Source organism: Schistocerca nitens, chromosome 3 (genome assembly GCF_023898315.1).
Source record: "Schistocerca nitens isolate TAMUIC-IGC-003100 chromosome 3, iqSchNite1.1, whole genome shotgun sequence".
Classification (NCBI taxonomy): domain Eukaryota; kingdom Metazoa; phylum Arthropoda; class Insecta; order Orthoptera; family Acrididae; genus Schistocerca; species Schistocerca nitens.
This window is the reverse complement of record NC_064616.1, coordinates 967,824,227-967,846,570: the sequence shown is the minus strand read 5'-3', so window position 1 is coordinate 967,846,570 and position 22,344 is coordinate 967,824,227.

Genomic DNA, 22,344 nt, shown 5'->3' with positions numbered 1-22,344 from the left:
ATAGTGTATCTGCTATGAGCATGTATTTAATATACTCTGTAAACAATCACTGCGCGTCTACAGTGCCCGACGAGACAGCAACTCGTATGGGTAAACGAAGCGAAGCTGAGGTGGTACAGAAGTCCGGAGAAAAGTTGCCTTGTCCCTTCTTCTATTTTCCATACTGCAAATTACACATAGGTGTAAAACGATGTAATCATTAGGGATAATGATTGTGATGAGCGTTTATTAGTGTAATAACGTGAGTGCATCGTGTGATCGATCGACCGGCTGACTCATTAAAGCTGTTCTCTTTGCGCCTTAATGGTGCGGTCTCCCGCACCTGCATCTGCGGCCGACTATAATTATAAATACACCTCTCCAAATTGCTCGCTTATGGCCACGAATTGAGTTAAATCGTCCTTCACAATTATAAGCCCTGCGGATGAAGTAAAGGCCCACGTCGTGCACGTCAAAATGACTACTACTATCCTCTAACACCGGAAATTGTGCCGCTAAGAAAAACGCAATCGACGTTTTGGTCTGCTATGACCTCTCTTGCCGAAGTGGTAATACGAATAGTGTATTTAATTTGTTCCTGTGTCGTCATGTATTAGTTCAATAACTTATACTTAAGAAACTAGTTGATATATTGGTTCCGGGACTGGATTTGTATTTGAGGAAATATTTTAGCAAATAGGTCAGCGGCTGCAGTTCGAAAACACATCGCGTACATCGTCATTTTTTCGGTTTTCCGTCGTCCTTTCATGGAGGTATGTACGGTCTCTTCAACTAAATGAAAGGCAGTTTTTCTACTCTTTTTTTGCCACACGGGTTCGTTCTTTTATTTATGAAGCATATTCAATGGCTCGCAATACAAGTTTGTTTCTATGTTTATTAATGAATTATGTAGTATTTAGTAGTATGCTACTATGTTATGTTTTCTCAAGTTATTCCTTTAGTTCTCAGGTTATAAACAACGACATCTGGTCCGGAGCGGGCAAGAGCTCCAAGTTGGAGGACAGCTGGTCACGGGAAGCGATCGGCGGCGCGTGACCCAGGGAGGCGCCCGGCGGCTGCAGCGAAGCGTCCACTGCGGGCGGCGCCGGTGGGAGGACCGGCGGCGGCTGCGGCGCGTCGCCATGGGGCAAAATGGAAGGCAGCGTCGGTAACACCTGGGGATGAGGCGAGCCAGTAGATTGGTCCCCAGGGCGCTGACCGGACGGCACCGTCGCTGAAAGCAGACGGGGAGCGGCAGAACCCGTGCGACGACAGAAGCGCAGCTGATTGAGATGCCGACGCACCTCACCAGAGGCCCCAAAAACCAGAGACATAGCGCGGCCGAGGCAGCGAAGAATGCGCCCTGCGAGCCAACGCCGTGAACCTCGATAGTTGCGATAGTATACAACGGCGCCTGGAGCAAAAGCAGGTGGCTGCCGCTGCACAAGAACCTGACGTGGCGGATGTAGCAAAGACATCAAGGTTCGATGAGGACGACCGTGGAGCAACTCAGCTGGCGAGCGACCATCTCGGGGCTGAGAGCAATACGAAGACAAAAAGAGCAATAACGCGTCCTCCCGAGAATGCGACTCTTTCAACTTCAACATCTGTGACTTGAAAGTCCGGACCAATCTTTCAGCAGCACCGTTTGACTGAGGCGAAAACGGCGCGGATGTCAGATGTTGAATTCCATTGGCCTTGCAGAATGACTGAAATTCTGCGGACATGAATTGTGGACAAAGCGATGATAATAGTTAATTTTACCCAAAACACTCTGTAGCTGTTTCAAATTCTGCGGCGAAGGCAAGTCCTGTATGGCACGGAGGTGCTCTGGACTTGGATGTATGCCTTGTGCATTGATTACATGTCCCAAATATGTTAAGTCACGAGCAGAAAACACACATTTGTCCTTCTGCAAGCGAAGACCATTTTGTCGCAAGACCTGAAATAATGTTCTGAGATTGGCTAAATGTTCTTCTTCCGTCTTTCCGGAGATCACAATATCGTCCAGATATTTAGCGGCAGTAGGGACCGACGCACAAATAGTTCGCAGATATTGCTGAAACAATGCACACCCGAATGGCAGTCTTTTGAATCGGTACAAACCAAGATGCGTGTTAACCACCAAGACGCGCTGAGATTCCTCGTCCACCGGTATTTGCAAGTACGCATCTGCTAGGTCCAACTTCGAAAAATATTTACCCGGGCACAGTTTGTCAAAAAGATCTTCCGGGTGGGGTAAAGGAAAAGTTGCAATCACTAGTTGTGGATTCACTGTAGCTTTGAAGTCCACACAAAGTCTCAATTTTCCGGAAGGTTTTGGCAAAATTACTAAGGGTGATGCCCAGAGAGAAGCCTGCACACGTTCAATCACACCTTGGGATTCCAAATCGTGTAATGTTCTTGCGACCTCATCACGCAAGGTGTGGGGAACATTGCGCGCTCTGAAAAACTTCGGTTGCGCGTTTACTTTCAGTTCCAAATGTGCTTCATAGGTCTTAGCGCAACCAAGGCCCGCTGCAAAAATGTCTGCAAATTCGTCACATAAACACGAAACACTGGCTGAAGACACAGTCTGGTTCACTGATAGGACCTGATTGACTATAGACATGTTAAACAAATGAAATACACTCTTGGAAATGGAAAAAAGAACACATTGACACCGGTGTGTCAGACCCACCATGCTTGCTCCGGACACTGCGAGAGGGCTGTACAAGCAATGATCACACGCACGGCACAGCAGACACACCAGGAACCGCGGTGGTGGCCATCGAATGGCGCTAGCTGCGCAGCATTTGTGCACCGCCGCCGTCAGTGTCAGCCAGTTTGCCGTGGTATACGGAGCTCCATCGCAGTCTTTAACACTGGTAGCATGCCGCGACAGCGTGGACGTGAACCGTATGTGCAGTTGACGGACTTTGAGCGAGGGCGTATAGTGGGCATGCGGGAGGCCGGGTGGACGTACCGCCGAATTGCTCAACACGTGGGGCGTGAGGTCTCCACAGTACATCGATGTTGCCGCCAGTTGTCGGCGGAAGGAGCATGTGCCCGTCGACCTGGGACCGGACCGCAGCGACGCACGGATGCACGCCAAGACTGTAGGATCCTACGCAGTGCCGTAGGGGACCGCACCGTCACTTCCCAGCAAATTAGGGACACTGTTGCTCCTGGGGTATCGGCGAGGACCATTCGCAACCGCCTCCATGAAGCTGGGCTACGGTCCCGCACACCGTTAGGCCGTCTTCCACTCACGCCCCAACATCGTGCAGCCCGCCTCCAGTGGTGTCGCAACAGGCGTGAATGGAGGGACGAATGGAGACGTGTCGCCTTCAGCGATGAGAGTCGCTTCTGCCTTGGTGCCAATGATGGTCGTATGTGTGTTTGGCGCCGTGCAGGTGAGCGCCACAATCAGGACTGCATACGACCGAGGCACACAGGGCCAACACCCGGCATCATGGTGTGGGGAGCGATCTCCTACACTGGCTGTACTCCACTGGTGATCGTCGAGGGGACACTGAATAGTGCACGGTACATCCAAACCGTCATCGAACCCATCGTTCTACCATTCCTAGACCGGCAAGGGAACTTGCTGTTCCAACAGGACAATGCACGTCCGCATGTATCCCGTGCCACCCAACGTGCTCTAGAAGGTGTAAGTCAACTACCCTGGCCAGCAAGATCTCCGGATCTGTCCCCCATTGAGCATGTATGGGACTGGATGAAGCGTCGTCTCACACGGTCTGCACGTCCAGCACGAACGCTGGTCCAACTGAGGTGCCAGGTGGAAATGGCATGGCAAGCCGTTCCACAGGACTACATCCAGCATCTCTACGATCGTCTCCATGGGAGAATAGCAGCCTGCATTGCTGCGAAAGGTGGATATACACTGTACTAGTGCCGACATTGTGCATGCTCTGTTGCCTGTGTCTATGTGCCTGTGGTTCTGTAAGTGTGATCATGTGATGTATCTGACCCCAGGAATGTGTCAATAAAGTTTCCCCTTCCTGGGACAATGAATTCATGGTGTTCTTATTTCAATTTCCACGAGTGTAAATCTAAACCAAACAAGTTCACAGCAGAAGAAGAACGAAGGACGTAAAAAGACACAAGTTTTGTTTGTCCCTTGTATGTGGCAAGAAGGCTGCACTCTCCTAACACAGGGATATTCTGACCTGAATATGTAGTTAGCTTAACATTTGCGGCACGCAAGGGAGGTGTGCCCAGTTGTTTGTACGTGTCTTTATTGATCAAGGAAACTGCAGCTCCAGTATCGAGCTGGAATGGTATTACGTGGCCAAGAATGTCCAAGTCCACAAAAAGTTTATCGTCCTGCTGACGACAAGAGCAACTGTCTCGTGCAATTTGAACTGACACTGGTACAGAATCACTTGTTAATTCACGTGATTTCCGGCGACGTCGACACACACTTATTGTGGGACGCACACAGTCACTTTTAGACAGAGTGGCACTGGGCGGAGTGGAATTAACTACATGAATGTCCGTGGGTGAAGGTTCACGAGCCTGAGTATTCTTGGTTCGATTCCAGCGCGAAGCAAAGGGCCTGGAATGGTTTTTAGTGTCCGTTCTGAGCTTTTTCTGGCAAACACTCTGAACATGTCCTTTTTTATTACAGAAAAAGGAAATAGCTTGGCGTGACGGGCAATTCTCACGCGAATGTCGGGTTGCACACCGCGGGCATGATTTTAGCACTGCATTTGCTTGTCGCCGCGGGACACGTGGTTGAGAGCTTGGCGGCAGCTGCGCGGACGAGCGCGAGGGCTGTTTACTGTTCCGTGCAGCTCGCCCGGCGGGCCGGTGAACGTGACACACAGCTGGCGAAGTTTCAAATGATTCCTGAGCAAAGTCAAGTGTGTCTTGCCTATCCAATATGTCTATCACTTGTTGAAGGGAGGGATTGACTAGTTTCAAAATTTGCTCCCGTATACGAAAATCAGAAACGTTCTGTGCAGTTGCATCACGTACCATTGTATCTGAATAAGGGAGTCCACATTCACACTCAAAAGCACAATCCCTAGTAAGGCCTTGCAAAGTTGCAACCCACTCCCGATTAGTTTGACCGACCGTACATTTTGTACGAAAGAACGTATACCTTTTTGCAACTACATTGACTGATTCCTTGAAATATGCATCTAATGCAGACAAACTTTCTTCGTAGGACAGAGTTGCTACGTCGCGGCGGGGAAACAATTTCACTATCACACGGTACGTCTGCACCCCTACACACGCCAATAAGTGAGGCTGCCGCTCGTTACCTTGAATTCTGTAGGCGGCGAGATGGAATCCAAATTGGCGTGACCACTCCGTCCAGCTTTCCATCGCCGCTTCGAATTGACGAAAAGGTGGTGCAACTGCGTGTTGTGGCTGCGGTAGCGGTGGAGCGGCGGCTGCCGCATCGGTTTGCATTGCATGTTGACCCTGGACGAGCTGTCCAAGGGCATCCAATAACGCCTGCGTCTGCTGATTCTGCAAGCGATAGAATTCGGACAGTACATCTGGAGATTGTGGCGAAGCCATGACACAAGTAAATTAGGGCAAAACGAACGCTAAATCCTCTTTTGAGACTCGTCGCCAAATATGTTGTGTCTAGACAAGACAGCCTAGACACAATGAGAGGAAGCCGAAAGGCACGCGCTTAAACTCACGCAGGCTGGCGTGAGGTCTGAAACAGGATACGTAATGGATGCTATAAAGAAAAGTACGTAGCTTCTGGACTACTTAACTTTAATCCACATTTGTAGAACATCGCTCTTGATGATACATTAATAGAATCTCAATATCAATTGAATACGGCGCCTCGCTAGGTCGTAGCAAATGTAGCTGAAGGCTATGCAAACTATCGTCTCGGCAAATAAGAGCGTACTTGTCATTGAACCTTTCCTTGCAAAGTCGGCTGTACAACTGGGGCGAGTGCCAGGACGTCTCTCTAGACCTGCCGTGTGGTGGCGCTCGGTCTGCAATTACTGACAGTGGCGACACGCGGGTCCGACGTATACTAATGGACCGCGGCCGATTTAAAGGCTACCACCTAGCAAGTGTGGTGTCTGGCGGTGACACCACACCATCAGCTTCAACTCACTGAAGACTTCACCATCTCAGACGCTCAGAACTGTAAGAGACTTGCCTCTGTCATAGAACAATTATTTGGGTAGCTGACTGAATGCTTTAAAACCTAATCTTTATCTCGAAGTACATAATTTATCTGACACATTACTAGCATAAGGAGGATCCATTACCTATCACCTTAACAAAAATGTATCAAGTTACTAAAAACAGATATAGACTTTAATAAAAAATATAAATATGTCACAAATTAAATTTTAACTTTATTTCTTGCACTATGAAAGTACTTCTGGCTGGTTAATGAAAATTATTACGTAGTTTTTCATGACAGAACATTAATTACCATTAAAGTAGGTGACTTTGTGACACTTTCAGCACTTTTTGTAACACAACCTTTTACAGGTATGTACTGCAACATTCAGTTTCTTCATATATGGAATTTTATATCATTTGTCCTTGAACTTTGATGAAAATAAAGTTTTTATATGCAGTGAGGTACCCAGATTATGGAAAATTATTTGTCACAAAGTTACCCTCCCCCCCCCCCCCCCTCAGTAAACAACCTAATGTCTAAGACAGGAAAAGTACAGTGAAGTTCATCTGTCAAAAATATGGGCTGACCAAGTGTTCCTTTAGAACGCAAAGTTACAACACTGTTACAACCTCGCTCGGTTTTATGTGTTTTGTTTTAAAAATACAGTCCATTTCACTAACTGAGTTGTCAGTGCAGCTGACTGTCATGTAAGGAAGATGGACCGGATTCCCTGTACTGTCAGGGCATTTTCCCTTGATGAGAGGACTCATAAGGGGTGCACTCGGCCAAAGGCCAACTGAGGAGCTACTAGACCAATTAATAGCGGTTTTAAGGTGAAGAAGCCCTACATTGACTGGGAGGGGAGTTTGCTGTCCACATCCCCCTCCATAATGCATCCGATGACGCTATTGGCGGAGGATGACGTGGTGGTCGGTCAGACCCCATTGATTCGTACAGAGCCAGAACCAAAAGATTAGCTTTCGCCTTTCCCTTGTAAGAACATAGAAAAACACTTGCCACAGAGTTTGCCAATTTGTTGAGATCTATTTTTCTGCTTTTCTTAAAATGCAAATATTTATAGGCTTGTATGCATTGAAAAAAATTAGAATAAAAAAATTAAACTAAATTAAGTAAGTTAATCAAACATAACTATTGCTCAGTTACTTACGCATCCATTAAGCAGAACCGTATGAGAAAATAACAGGTCACAACACTTAGATTAACACAACATTCTTTAAAAAAGGTATTTAGTTGAATCTGTTAAACACATACATACAGATTCAGAGGCATGAGAAAAATAAAGTCATGGCACATTTAATGTAGTATTCTGAGCAATTGTATGCTATATTTAGAAACAAGACCCCAGGGTGACAAAAGTCATAAATGATTTTCTGGTACTATAGCCAGAAAAGGAATTGCAGTCTTTTCTAAGGATAGTGAGTCGCTATGGAAGGTTTGCAACAAACTTTGCGGAAATTTCACAATCACTAATTCGGCTATAAAAGGAAGGGTAAAATTTCAATGGTCAGCATTGTGTCAAGAAGCATTTAGTCAACTGAAGGAATTGTTAACTGGACTGGTATAGCTTTTATTAAATTATGAGAAGGATTTTATACTCTCACGCAACATGAGCAATTATTCGCTCAGGTGTGAAAAGAGTCAAGATGAGGTTGGGGCAGAAGGTACAGTTGTCTATACATCGCAAAAGTACAGTAATTTTGAAAGAACTTGTTCTACAACCGGGAAGAAAACGTTCAGTTTCTTGCATCGTACAATAAATTTAATGCGATATTTGTATGGAAAGAAATTCCAGGGCGTAACAGATCATGCAGCTTTGAAGTGGCTCGTAGGATTAAACTACCTGTCAAGTAGGTTAATGCTCTAGGAACTTAAACTCAGCTAATTCAATTTTAAATATAATTATCGACCTGGCAAGAAACACAGGAATGCAGTTGTTCTCATTTAGAAGCTTTCTGGGTTACAAAGATTGTGATTCACTACTGCGAAATGGCAGAAAGCACAAGCTCAAAATGACAGTTGCAAGCTATATGCAGTTTAAGTACTCAGGCATTGAGCATTACAGGCTATTATATATGCAAACATAGTTCGAACTTTATGATGTGGAAACATAATTCAAAACAAAACAACGTCTTTTTTACTAAACCACTCACATGTTTTCCTAATTCCTTTAATGATGTTCGTTGTCTGCAGTTTCACTTGACATACTACTTATTTCTGCAGGTATGTGTGCTGTCAGAAAGCCTGCTCTATAACCTAAGGAAATAAGTTTTTTCGCTTTCCAATGGCTGAAGAAAACTTTTCTACCGTTTATCTCTTATACAGAATGGTATGCACATACTCGTATATCTTAAATCATATCAACTGCCTACTTCTCTTAAAATTTATCCGTAGTAGCAGAAAATTTCGAAAAAAATTTGCAAACACGCTTTTCCACCTGCAAACAAAATAATGTTGTGACCATTTCAGGTGCAATGGATGTACTTGTATTTTACATCACATACGGCAGCGTTATGAAAGAACACACTGCTAAAGAACTATATGTCGCATGTCGATCAGGGTTACAGTACTCAAGGGGGGTTGTAATGGATTTTGGTTCAAAAAATCGATTTTCCGCAAATAGTATTTTCTTGATCTACACAGTTTAATCTATGATGTGTGTGAATTTTATCGTGATAGCAGCTTTAGAAATGCCTTTAAACTGTTAAATTGATTAACTCTACACTGGCGGCCACTCCCACCTTTTCCGACATGTCGGAAACTGCTTGCTTTAGCGGAATTTTTGTCAGTGTTGAGGCTATTTTCTTTCGATATGTTTGGCTGACATTTATATCTTTGGTGGAAAACTTTCCTGCATGTGGGTTTATTTACGTTTTGACAATACTAACACACATTAGTAGGTGGAAGGTTGAATTCTCAAACCTTTACGTAGAAGTCAAGATTTATGCAAAATGGTTGGTGGAAAAACTGTTTTTAGGAAACGAAGGTTTCATGGAAACCGGTTTCCATCAAAAAAGAGGAAGAGGAAGCAGTTCGAAATGAAGAAGCTCTCAGTTTCAGGATCTAATCTTGGGACAGGAGAATTGTACATGTGCGTCACTGATGTTGATATGGATTCCACTGGATTCAGACTTATTGATTTAGAGTTTCTCTGCCAGGCTATTTATATATCAACAATAGAAAAGTTGGAATGTGTTTGGCACATCCAAAAGAGGCTTGGTGGTAGGCTACGTCGCTTGCTGAAAGAGAAGAAAGGTGAAGTATTTGAGGATGAAAAATCACTAGGACGGAAAGGCAGGCTTACTCTGAAAGACATTCATTCTCTTCAGTTATTTTATGAGAGAGCTATCAGGAAAACACTCATAATTTAGAGGCTATGAGGAGTGCTGTGTGTGCAATTATTTTCCACAAACTATTCTCTGACCAAACACCAATGCAAGTCTGTGTCCGAAAGACGATTGGTGTAAGTTCAGCAACAGAAATGAGACGTACTCACATAAACCTCATAACCAGAACCTGTTATGAATGCAATTAAGCGCATATTCAGGTTTCTTGCAAACCCTGATTTATTGAGGAAGTGTGTTCACAGAAAGACACAAAATGCAAATCAAAGCCTCAATAATATAATTTTGATTAGATACTCAAAAGGACACTCTGCGGGCTTGCAGTAATGAAAATAGGTGTCTATGATGCAGTTTTATGTTACAATAATATAAATAACGGCAGAACTGTAGTGCTGAAGAGAGTTGGTATAGAACCTGGAGTGTTTACAACAAAAGCATTTTACACAATCGACGAGAGCAGGTTCAATAAAGGTAACAGATAAATGTCTTAGCTGCAAATACAGGCCAGGAAGATTCGAAGAGGAGAAAGGGAAACCTGGTGGCTGAGGAGTACCAGTACGGAGGATTTTAAAATTGAGGTAAACTTATTACATGTAGAAATATTTTCTCTATTTTACATTTCTTTACGTTATTAGAAGCCTTTTCTCAAAAAGCATATGCGCTAATGCATTGAAATTTTCAGTAACTGTTCGCAACGTGTTGCTGTCTCCATGGAACTAAAAAATACGAGATCCTGCAATCTCATTCTGATTTCTAGATGACTGTACGTAGAAAAAGAGTTAATTTTGGATGTGTAAAATGAAAAACTCTGTTAATGATACAGTTCAGTGGTCTGTGTTTAGGAAACGAAGGTTCCATGGAAACCGGTTTCCATCAAAAAAGAGGAAGAGGAAGCAGTTCGAAATGAAGAAGCTCTCAGTTTCAGCATCGAAACTTGGGACAGGATAATTGTACATGTGCGTGAATGATTTTGATATGGATTCCACTGGATTCAGACTTATTGATTTAGAGCTTCTCTGCCAGGCTATGCGTGAAGCGTGAAGCGTTCAGTGAATTCGAAAGTAAAATTCCATGTACCGACTTGACAGAAAATCCTAGGAAGTTCTGGTCTTACGTTAAATCAGTAAGTGGCTCGAAACACCTTATCCAGACACTCAGGGATGATGATGGCATTGAAACAGAGGATGGCACGCGTAAAGCTGAAATACTAAACACCTTTTTCCAAAGCTGTTTCACAGAGGAAGACAGCACTGCAGTTCCTTCTCTAAATCCTCGCACAAACGAAAAAATGGCTGACATCGAAATAAGTGTCCAAGGAATAGAAAAGCAACAGGAATCACTCAACAGAGGAAAGTCCACTGGACATGACGGGATACCAATTCGATTCTACACAGAGTACGCGAAAGAACTTGCCCCTTTTCTAACAGCTGTGTACCGCAAGTCTCTAGAGGAACGGAAGGTTCCAAATGATTGGAAAAGAGCACAGGTAGTCCCAGTCTTCAACAAGGGTCGTCGAGCAGATGCGCAAAACTATAGACCTATATCTCTGACGTCGATCTGTTGTAGAAGTTTAGAACATGTTTTTTGCTCGCGTATCATGTCGTTTCTGGAAACCTAGAATCTACTCTGTAGGAATCAACATGGATTCCGGAAAAAGCGATCGTATGAGAGCCAACTCGCTTTATTTGTTCATTAGACCCAGAAAATATTAGATACAGGCTCCCAGGTAGAAGCTATTTCCCTTGACTTCCGGAAGGCGTTCGATACAGTTCCGAACTGTCGCCTGATAAACAAAGTAAGAGCCTACGGAATATCAGACCAGCTGTGTGGCTGGATTGAAGAGTTTTTAGCAAACAGAACACAGCATGTTGTTCTCAATGGAGATACGTCTACAGTCGTTAAAGTAACCTCTGGCGTGCCACAGGGGAGTGTTATAGGACCATTGCTTTTCACAGTATATATAAATGACCTAGTAGATAGTGTCGGAAGTTCCATGCGGGTTTTCGCGGATGATGCTGTAGTATAGAGAGACAGCATTATAAAATTGTAGCGAAATGCAGGAAGATCTGCAGCGGATAGGCACTTGGTGCAGGGAGTGGCAACTGACCCTTAACATAGACAAATGTAATGTACTGCGAATACATAGAAAGAAGGATCCTTTATTGTATGATTATATGATAGCGGAACAAACACTGGTAGCAGTTACTTCTGTAAAATATCTGGGAGTATGCGTGCGGAACGATTTGAAGTGGAATGATCATATAAAATTAGTTGTTGGTAAGGCGGGTACAAGGGTGAGATTCATTGGAATAGTACTTAGAAAATGTAGTCCCTCAACAAAGGAGGTGGCTTACAAAACACTCGTTCGACCTGTACTTGAGTATTGCTCATCAGTGTGGGATCCGTACCAGATCGGGTTGACGGAGGAGATAGAGAAGATTCAAAGAAGAGCGGCGCGTTTCGTCACAGGGTTATTTGGTAACCGTGATAGCGTTGCGGAGATGTTTAGCAAACTCAAGTGGCAGACTCTGCAAGAAAGGCGCTCTGCATCGTGGTGTAGCTTGCTGTCCAGGTTTCGAGAGGGTGCGTTTGTGGATGAGGTATCGAATATATTGCTTCCCCCTACTTATACCTCCCGAAGAGATCACGAATGAAAAATTACAGAGATTCGAGCACGCACGGAGGCTTTCCGGCAGTCGTTCTTCCCGCGAACCATACGCGACTGGAACAGGAAAGGGAGGTAATGACAGTGGCACGTAAAGTGCCCTTCGTCACACACCGTTGGGTGGCTTGCGGAGTATAAATGTAAATGTAGATGGAGATGTACCTTCTCAGGATACTACAATAAAATTTTCAGATTAATTGCATAATCAGAATTTGAGTTATGGCTTTTTATAAAAAAATACAACTAAAAATTAAAAATTCAAATTTCTGACAAAATATTAATCCTGCATATTTTATTATATTTTTCAGTTAAAACACAGCTCTTTTGCTTCACACATGCAAGATTTTCGATTTGTCCATTAACAAATACAGCTACAGTGATTTTTTAAATAAATGTTTACATTCCTCTTTAACAATAAATTCCGCCACTTGACACATTATGGTTTTGCTTAAATTTTCTGGGAGCACCCACTGCCATTTAAAAGTGCATGTCTATTATCATCTCATGGCCTTCTATCACGTCCGTTGTTAAATTTCTGTCTGCAGTCTCATTCCTGTTGGCCTTCTCGATCACGTGTCCTAAACTGCGGCTGACGGCATTCCATCCGTATGTCGCTCGATCGCCAGCATCAGGTACGCTTGACTTCCGTAGAAGAATTTCCCTTTTGTCTTGGACTCAGGTCAGCTCGTCTATTTCTTTCTATTCTGTTGCAGTTCGTACGATTCTAGTCAAGTTGTTTGAAAATTCTGTATTTACCTCTCTCGAAACCTCAGAAGACAGCCTCACAACAATGCATCTTATGTCATCAATTGATCCCCTTGGAGGAGAACCTTGTTAGTGTCATCATTCTTTGTTAGCTCATACATGCTGACAGTTAATTTCTTCATCCTATCCACAAATTTATCAATAGACTCCCCGTGCTTCTGTGACACATTGTTCAGCTTGTCCCGTAAGTACCTACAGCTATTCTTCTTTTTTATCGTTGGAACAACACCGACCTTAGACTGTCTAATGTTGGTGCACTGCGTAACTCTTCATAATAAATTAAATACGCTTTAGTGTCTCATACCAAATGTAACTTCGTAGCGTGCAAATGTTGTTCCTCAGACCAACATCCCAGATTAGTGGCTGTTAGCAAGTTATCCATGAATACCAACACATGCACCCCAGCTTTGCTAGAAAAAGAGAGACTCTACGATATGGTATTAGTGTCCACGATGGATGCGAACATAATGGATGAGGACTGTTCCCTCTTATCATCCCACAATGCCTCTAACTGCTTGTATAAATCTGTATTGTCTGCCTGCATCTATACAGTTTTATTTACACTACTGGCCATTAAAATTGCTACACCAAGAAGAAATGCAGATGATAAACGGGTATTCATTGGACAAATATATTATACTAGAACTGGCATGTGATACATTTTCACGCAATTTGGGTGCATAGATCCTGAGAAATCAGTACCCAGAACAACCACCTCTGGCCATAATAACGGCCTTGATACGCCTGGGCATTGAGTCAAACAGAGCTTGGATGGCGTGTGCAGGTAGAGCTGCCCATGCAGATTCAACATGATACCACAGTTGCCCGGCCGCCATTTACCAAACGTTTTCAGTTGGTGAGAGATCTGGAGAATGTGCTGGCCACGGCAGCAGTCAAACATTTTCTGTATCCAGAAAGGCCCGTACAGGACCTGCAACATGCGGTCGTACATTATCCTGCTGAAATGTAGGGTTTCGCAGGGATCGAATGAAGGGTAGAGCCACGGGTCGTAACACATCTGAAGTGTAATGTCCACTGTTCAAAGTGCCGTCAATGCGAACAAGAGGTGACCGAGACGTGTAACCAATGGCACCCCATACCATCACGCCGGGTGATACGTCAGTATACCGATGACGAATACAGGCTTCCAGTGTGCGTTCACCGCGATGTCGCCAAACACGGATGCGACCATCATGACGCTGTAAACATAACCTGGATTCCTCCGATAAAATGACGTTTTGCAATTCGTGCACTCAGATTCGTCGTTGAGTACACAATCGCAGGCGCTCCTGTCTGTGATGCAGCGTCAAGGGTAACCGCAGCCATGTTCTCCGAGCTGATAGTCCACGCTGCTGCAAACGTCGTCGAACTGTTCGTGCAGATGGTTGTCGTCTTGCTAACGTCCCCATCTGCTGACTCAGAGATCGAGACGTGGCTGCACGATCTGTTACAGCCATGCGGATAATATGCCTGTCATCTCGACTGCTAGTGATACGAGGCCGTTGAAATCCAGCACGGCATTCCGTATTACCCTCCTGAACCCACCGATTTCATATTCTGCTAACAGTCATTGGATCTCGACCAACGCGAGCAGCAATGTCGCGGTACGATAAACCGCAATCGTGATAGGCTACAAGCCGACCTTTATCAAAGTCGGAAACGTGATGTTACGTATTTCTCCACCTTACACGAGGCATCAGAACAATGTTTCACCAGGCAACGCCGGTCAACTGCTGTTTGTGTATGAGAAATCGGTTGGAAACTTTCCTCATGTCAGCACTTTGTAGGTGTCGCCACCGGTGTCAACCTTGTGTGAATGCTCTGAAAAGCTAAGCATTTGCATATCACAGGATCTTCTTCCTGTCGGTTAAATTTCGCGTCTGTAGCACGTCACCTTCGTGGTGTAGCAATTTTAATGGCCATTAGTGTAGTAAGATCTCAAGGTGTTTTGCAGCGATAACCTTCTCTTCCCTCAGTTAAGACACAGCAATGCTTGATCCTACAATGCAAGGAAAATATATGACAGGAAAAGAACCAACGCCGAAACCATATTTGCACTGCACTAACCATGATGAAGTAGCGTCGTAGACTGATGTCCCAGAATACCACACCCTCGTTTCTAGCAGCATTTCTGATACCTAGCTGTAGCGGTTCACGCTGGTGTCTGGTAAGTAGTCAGCCAAGGAGAGCAGTATGATCATGTTGCCATCAGGGTGTCGTGGATATGTGACCTGAGGGAAGGGTAATGCCGGATCTGTGGCAACTGCAGAGCCAGACGATTACCATCTTATATGAGTAACTCAGTCTGTACAGGGAAATCGGCCAGCATGTGTATTCAGGAATCACTGAGGCTTCAGAATACGTCGTTGGCAGTGTTGGCAGCAGGACGCTGGCGCGGTCTTGCTGAGTAGGCAGTGTCAGAATAGCCTGCCACAGAGAAGCAGCCTCCCTCTAGTGCTTCCGCCAGGCCGGGAAATCATCATTCGCAGTGGGCGTGGCGCAGGTCGAACTCAGGACTCTGGAGAGGTCGGAGGAGCAGGCACTGACTGGTGTGCGCTGAACAGATCCACTGTAGTGGACCCACTTCTACGCCAGAGAGAAGTAAACTTTTGCGCTACCTGTTCACATCTAGTATCCAGTGCGAATGGTGGAGGCAGCTGGCTGGCACTGAGACTGCATCGGTACTGAGCTGGAATCAATGTCGAGGCTGGAGTTAAGGCGCAGCACGGTGCCGGTGGCAGTCACATCAGAAGCCCACTCTGACGTCAGGACATGAAAGGTCTAACTCCGGGTGGCGAGACGAAGTCTCCATTCAAGTGATCTTAGGTTCGGCTGTAGGCATCTTGTGAGAAAACGTCCTGCTTGCTGTCATGTACTCATGACAACTGCTGCTTCAGGCACTGCATGAGGAGCAGCGAGCCTGTTGTAAAGCAGCTAGCGGAGTGCACGACGATGAGGTAGCAGCATTACAGTCCCTGCCACTAGATTTTCCTTACTGGCGGCCTCCTTGTTGTTCGGTCCAGCGGATGCCGCAATGAACGGCCCAAAAGCAGCAATTGTCTGAGCCCATGCCCACTAAAACGAAATAGTTCGTGATCTACGTTAAAACTATCTCTTTAGAGATATTTTAGCAAATAATTTTTCGCAACTAGTTCCCACAACACATTTATATCTGTACAAGATCTTTGTACCGCACTTCAGATCCACAATCTGTGCTGGACAGCATTTGTTTGTTCATAGGAGACAGTGGATTATGAATTGAACGGCTTCAATATACTGTCAACCTAATCAAAATATTTACTATAGGTAGTTTTAAGTTTTGTGGTTTGTTTGTATTATCACAACCAATTAAAACATATTTTTCCGTAACATACCTATTTTATTTCTGGTCGCTGATAAACAACAAATTGGTCAGGATGTATAAACAAGCTATACGAAACACACAGTGTGTTGTACTAATGTAGAGTGTGTACCACTTTTCAGGAATGATCGTAGCTTTTCACAACGTTTTGAGACACCGAAACAAGTTTTTCAATACGTGAAAGCTGTAAACAATGATGCGTGTATTTTGTTTACCTTCAATACTGTGGTGTCACAGCCAGACACCACACTTGCTAGGTGGTAACTTAAATCGGCCGCGGTCCTGTAGTACATGTCGGACCCGCGTGTCACCACTGTGTAATCGCAAACCTAGCGCCACCACATGGCAGGTCACAAGACACGGACTAGACCTCGCCCCAGTTGTACGGAAGACATAGCTTGCGACCAGACGTACGAAGCTTTCCTCTCATTTGCCGAGAGACAGATAGAATAGCCTTCAGCTTAGTCTATAGCTACTACCTAGCAAGGCGCCATTTGTATCAGTGCTTATAGCGTACTAATATTCAAGAGAGATGTATTCCAACAAGAGAATAAAGTTAAGTATTATACAACTACGTACTTTTCTTTAGTGCATTAATAAGTCTCCTGTTCCAGTACTTCAAGCCCGTCTGCGTTAGTTTAGCGTGCACCTAGCTACCTCATTGTGTCTAGACTGTATGGACTAGACACAACAAATACTACAAATATTTTGTCTACCGAAATTCTGAAGCTCTTATTGCCGTCTTAAAAAGAATTATGTTCTTTATTTAAAACGATTCGACAGCTTCCAAAATAAAGGGGATATGGAACTACGCTTTTCAAATTATGCATAGAAACCTGTTCGAATATAGGCAAGGAACTGTCGAAAATTTGGAGTCCGGACCGAAAGCAGAGCACCCTTTCCTTCTCATCATTTTATATTTAAATTTCAATGCAAATGTAAGGGTGCTGTTTCGATAAACGTAATTTCCCAATTTTTCTATTTTCTGCAAACAATTTCTCTGCATTATTTATTGTGCGAAATGTTGGCGTACTCTTTTGTAAACGCTCTCTATGATGTAGAGATAGATCACTGCATTTGGGAAAAAATTCTCGAGTTTCGGTAATTAAAAGTATTACGAATATTAACTAAACAAACAACTAAGTCCATCTTCGTATATTATCGATCATTGAAAACCTTTTTTCAGTGGCTTCAAAACAGTTAACGAAATGCTAGAGATGTTGAGTTTACGCTAAAATTTGATAGAAGAGACGCCTGTTACTGGATATTATCATTAGGTGGAATATAAAATTTATGAGGCAATTCTGTTAATTTGCACCCGTACACAGACGGCTGTATATTCATTATCCGAGAATCACTTAGCCGTTGTCGAGGCGCTGCTTTGCGGAGGCAGCACAATCAGAAGAGAACCGCGGACAGAGGGAACGTTTGATTTCGGCGACGGCTAAGTTTCGGCACAACTTGTGCAAAAGCGAGATCTCAGCCTCAGAAGTAATCCCATTAACGCATAAATATGAGAGCCGTCAGCTCCTCGTAAACGCTTTGTAAGCACTGCTGCCTTTCTTCACGCCCTCGGCTTTACACACTGTGAAAGCGTTCGAAGTGAATTAATGATTAAACGCTTAAACATTTACCGAGCGCGGTGTAGCGTGAAGTATTTATGGAACGAGCCTTTCTCCCTCACTTTGAAAAATAAATTTAAGTGAGCGTGGGAAACGTCCGAGCAGCTGCGGAACGCTGACCCGCAGTCAATACGGCGGGATGTTTTATAAATGAAGCGGCCGCTTGCCGAGCCGGGGGATTTGACGCAGCGGCGAGGCACGCGATAAGCTCGGGCCGCCTTTCTCAGGGCCAGACCTGTCTAACAAACGAGAAATACAAATAGAGGGTGTTCCTAGTACTGTGTTTTCAACTGATTCGTTCCAACACCCTTGCTGCACTACATGGTAAAGCTAGAAAGTTGCCCTCAATTGGAAAGATCGTTTGAGCCCTATGCACATGCCTCCTTCCGACATTGGAATTAACTCTCTCCGCCTGCTGTAAGGGACGCGGAGTTTAACAAGGCCTACAATTCATGATTTAGCTTCCTGATTTTATTTTGGGGAACACTGGCTATTGTCATTACCCACTCAGCTACGTTTTTTTTGTTAACTTTTAGTTGCATCAATTATGAATATTTTATTATTTCTATCATCATTTAATGCTCGTATACTACAAAATTGTTGTCATGACTTGCTAAGATGACTGCTTAGATGTAAGAAAGGGTCTGTGGCTCTGCAAATCATGAAACTTGTGGTTAGATAATACAATAAAAAATACTTCTATATGGTGTCCTGGAACTAGTGCTAAAGTCACGACAGGGTTGTAACAGTCTCTGATACTTGGAATACAATAAATTAAAATTATAGTACATAATTTTATCATTCTCCTACAGTTCTTTTTCAAATTACATGAGCAAATGATTATTGCAAAATGTACATACATGCAAACAAAAAAACTAAATTTTCAGAGAGAATACTAAGCACGAATTTGTGATTTGGTCACGTCACCGTAAACAAAGAAATTTGGACATCTCATGCCAAAAAAACTTAAAAGTCACTTACATCAGTTAAAACTCCTAACGCCACAAGACATCCCACCTGATTCGACATCAGACCACTCCATCAGGCATAACTGAGCAAAGTCAGAGGCAATCTTTCTATGAGATCAGTTGACGGTGTGAAAGTTGGAATAGTAAGTTAGAGCGGGACGAAATGCTAGGTATCCACAACTTCTACCGTTCTGCTATAGTAATTTTAAATGAATGAGAGTGACATTACCGTTCATCCACCGTTACTGATGTTACTGGCATGTGGAAACATCAGGGAGCTTGAAGGATACCTGACGACAACTACCAAACTGTGCTTTGGTAACAATGACGTTTAGTGGAACTGTGGAAATAGTATGGAGTTGTTTTATTTGGTTTAAACTCGGAAAGTGTGTTCAGGTCAACGAGAGTTGTCCAGAAGCGTTAATACATTTCAGGTAACAGAATTCTTTCCCAAAATGCAGTGGCAGTTAGTTACTGGACCTTTTCATCATTTGTATTACAACTACTGTATCTATGGAAAGGAACGAAAGCACTTAGAATTACTAAATGTTACGGAAGGCGCTGATATTCACATTTACACATAAAAAACAATGTACTTCATTGTAAGCGCCATTTGCCAACTAATAGCACATCTTTGGAAAAATCAGTAACAATAATTTTCGTATCACCCTGATTACATCTCACAGCTTAGGAAAAGGCGAAACAGAATCGCAATTCAAAAGTCTAAAAGTTGCTACTGTTGTTACATAATAGTTGTTGAAAGCAAGTTACTGTCTAGGAAATGAAAACGACACTTCTTTTCAAGCCATGAATTGTATCCTTAATAGCTTAAGAATACATATTCTGAACTGTCACACCCAATGAAGCAAGAAAATTGTGTATTAAAAAAAGCTAAATATCCAGGGGAATATTTGCACCCATGACGGGAGGATACTACATAATATATAAATTTGTAGATTATAAAAATACAGAACACAAATCGGAGAAGAGAAAAAATATAGGAAAACTGTTGGTAAACATTCTGCTCATAAGCGTACCAACAGAAACGGGGAAAGACATAGAACAATGTGGTAACCACAACACAGTCATAAAGCCCACGTCCTTTGAGAGAAAATCTAAGAAGCTAACGACGTGGCTGTCACCAAACCCAACACGTGGGGAAAGCAGCTAGACCATATAGCAATAAACAGAAAGTCATCTAAAGGAAATAATGAACGTCAGAGTTATAAAATCCGCAAATATCGAATCGGATCACCACATCTCTGTAGCTAAAATTAGGATTAGGCCTGACGTACGCAGTAAACACAAGAGACAAAGTAAGACCCTAAAATACGACCGTGATAAACTGCAGCCAGGAATACGAAAGGCAGGACTTCAAAACCAGGACTTTCAAGCACGGGATGATCTTAGAAATGGCATCATCGAAGCAGCAAGCAGAGCGGCACCACCTACCACACGTACAAAACACACACGGTAGAATGGTCAATGTGACGAGGCTCTACAAGAAAGACAACAGAGAAAACGTTCTACGAAATAGAAGGGAAGTCACCTGAATTTTTAAGAGAGAGAGGAAGCTGTTCATCGTGAATGAGCTACATCAAATCAATGAAGATTTCACTGGGCATAAGACGAGAAATTACTACTAACAGTTTAAGAAACAACTAATCAAATTTACACCGCCAACATTATAGCTAATGACCCCATAAACTAAACAAATGGCCCATTGCAAGGTCTCATCTGGAAAGAGCGTTGTGTCCCACATGGATTGGTTTTGTGCCTCTGCGACGCAAACCCCTCTCGAAACCCTAGTTAGGAGCAGGGCCTTGAGAGGTCTTGGCAGGTAATACCTGCTTATGCAGCCTATTTGGTATCGTTTGTGTTGACACCTGTACTCCTGTTGCTGTTTGGAACTGCCGCCGTACACAAGTAGCATTGTGCTGATGATTTTTGCTTGCTATTGTATGCTGGTATCGGTTCTACATACCTGTTGCTTTTCTTCCACAGCCACTTATGCGACAATCCTCAACTGATAATTTCTCCAGATACTTGTTCCATATTCCAGAGACATCGCTTTGACTCACAGTGGCATTTGCTGTGACGCCCTCCTATTTCATTCCCTGCTTCTCCTAATAACACACAGCACAAATAATGCAATGTATACAGGTGATACGTTTGCCATAGACTGCACATACTAACCTCCACCGTAGAACATCGTAAGGTATTTTTGTATCATAACGTTCAATATTAAAGTTTTAACAACATGCAACATTTATTTTGACTACTGTATTTTCATAATGTTAATAAAAATATCAGTGAGACTATTTGGGTGTTACCTATTAATTTGAGACGAAGTGACATTTTTGCATCAGGTCTTTTTTCTTGAGTGGCGTTGAGTCGGCAGACCGTATATCTGGGTGGTATCTACTGATAATACCTCAGAGCAAAGTCCTGAGTGATCTCCCAGCAATCGTTTATTGTAGCGAAGTGTGCTAGTAAGAGTACGCATTTCTCGTGGCGGTCCTTTCATATAATTTGCCTGCTTAGGTTCTTCATCTTGCGACAATAACTGCTGAAAACGTAGTGATATTAAAAATTTGTGCAATGGCCGGGCTCGAACCTAGACTCCCTGCTGTACGCAAGCAGTTGCCGTAACCATTTTACTGTCTGTGCGCGACCCATGCACGAATCAAATTTTCATTAGCACTGATGTTTCCATCTACTATTTCCGGATACTACCATCATAGGTTTTTCCATTTGGAATGTGGGATTAGTACCGCTGAGGATATGGAATCTCTCAAAAACGGTGGCTTAGCGCGCCGCAAGTGATGTATATCACATTATTAAATGCATTAGGTGAATTGATTGATCGGAATGAAATTATTGAAGTTGAAACGATGTGAAACGATATCGGTACAAAGCATTCAGAGATGCTGAACCCACCATTTAATGAGTGTGTAGTTACAACGTTTGTTCGACACTGGGACTCAAGCCATAATTTCCTGTTTATCGCAAACAGTAGTCTTAAGCAAGTAGTCTATCTGGCTCTCCATCAGTGCCATTACCACATTCTCCATGAGAGGACATCTGCTAGTAGTGTTCAGAAATCATAGATGGGAACATAATGTACAATGTGAGTTTGACTGAAGTTTATTAGTGTGCTCAGGATAAGGCGATTGCTTGTGAAATCTGTATATGATTTCTGGTGTGGCAGGTATTGTCAGCACAAATTTTCAAGTTCCACCATCAGTCCATCTTTATTTATTTCGTCCTCATCAATCGATTCATTAGACTTTATTCTTTCATAATCAAATTTTTTTCAGTAATTTTTCTTGCTGCAGTATAACGCTCTCCTTTCGCGCGCTAAGAACACAATGTTACTAATAATGTTCCTTACTGGACTAACCGTTTCTCGACTAATGTTTAGTTCAACAATATATGCAAAACTCTGTGTCCTATTGAATCATAAATGTGGAGTTGTTTTGACTGCCACCTCCACTGTACTACTAT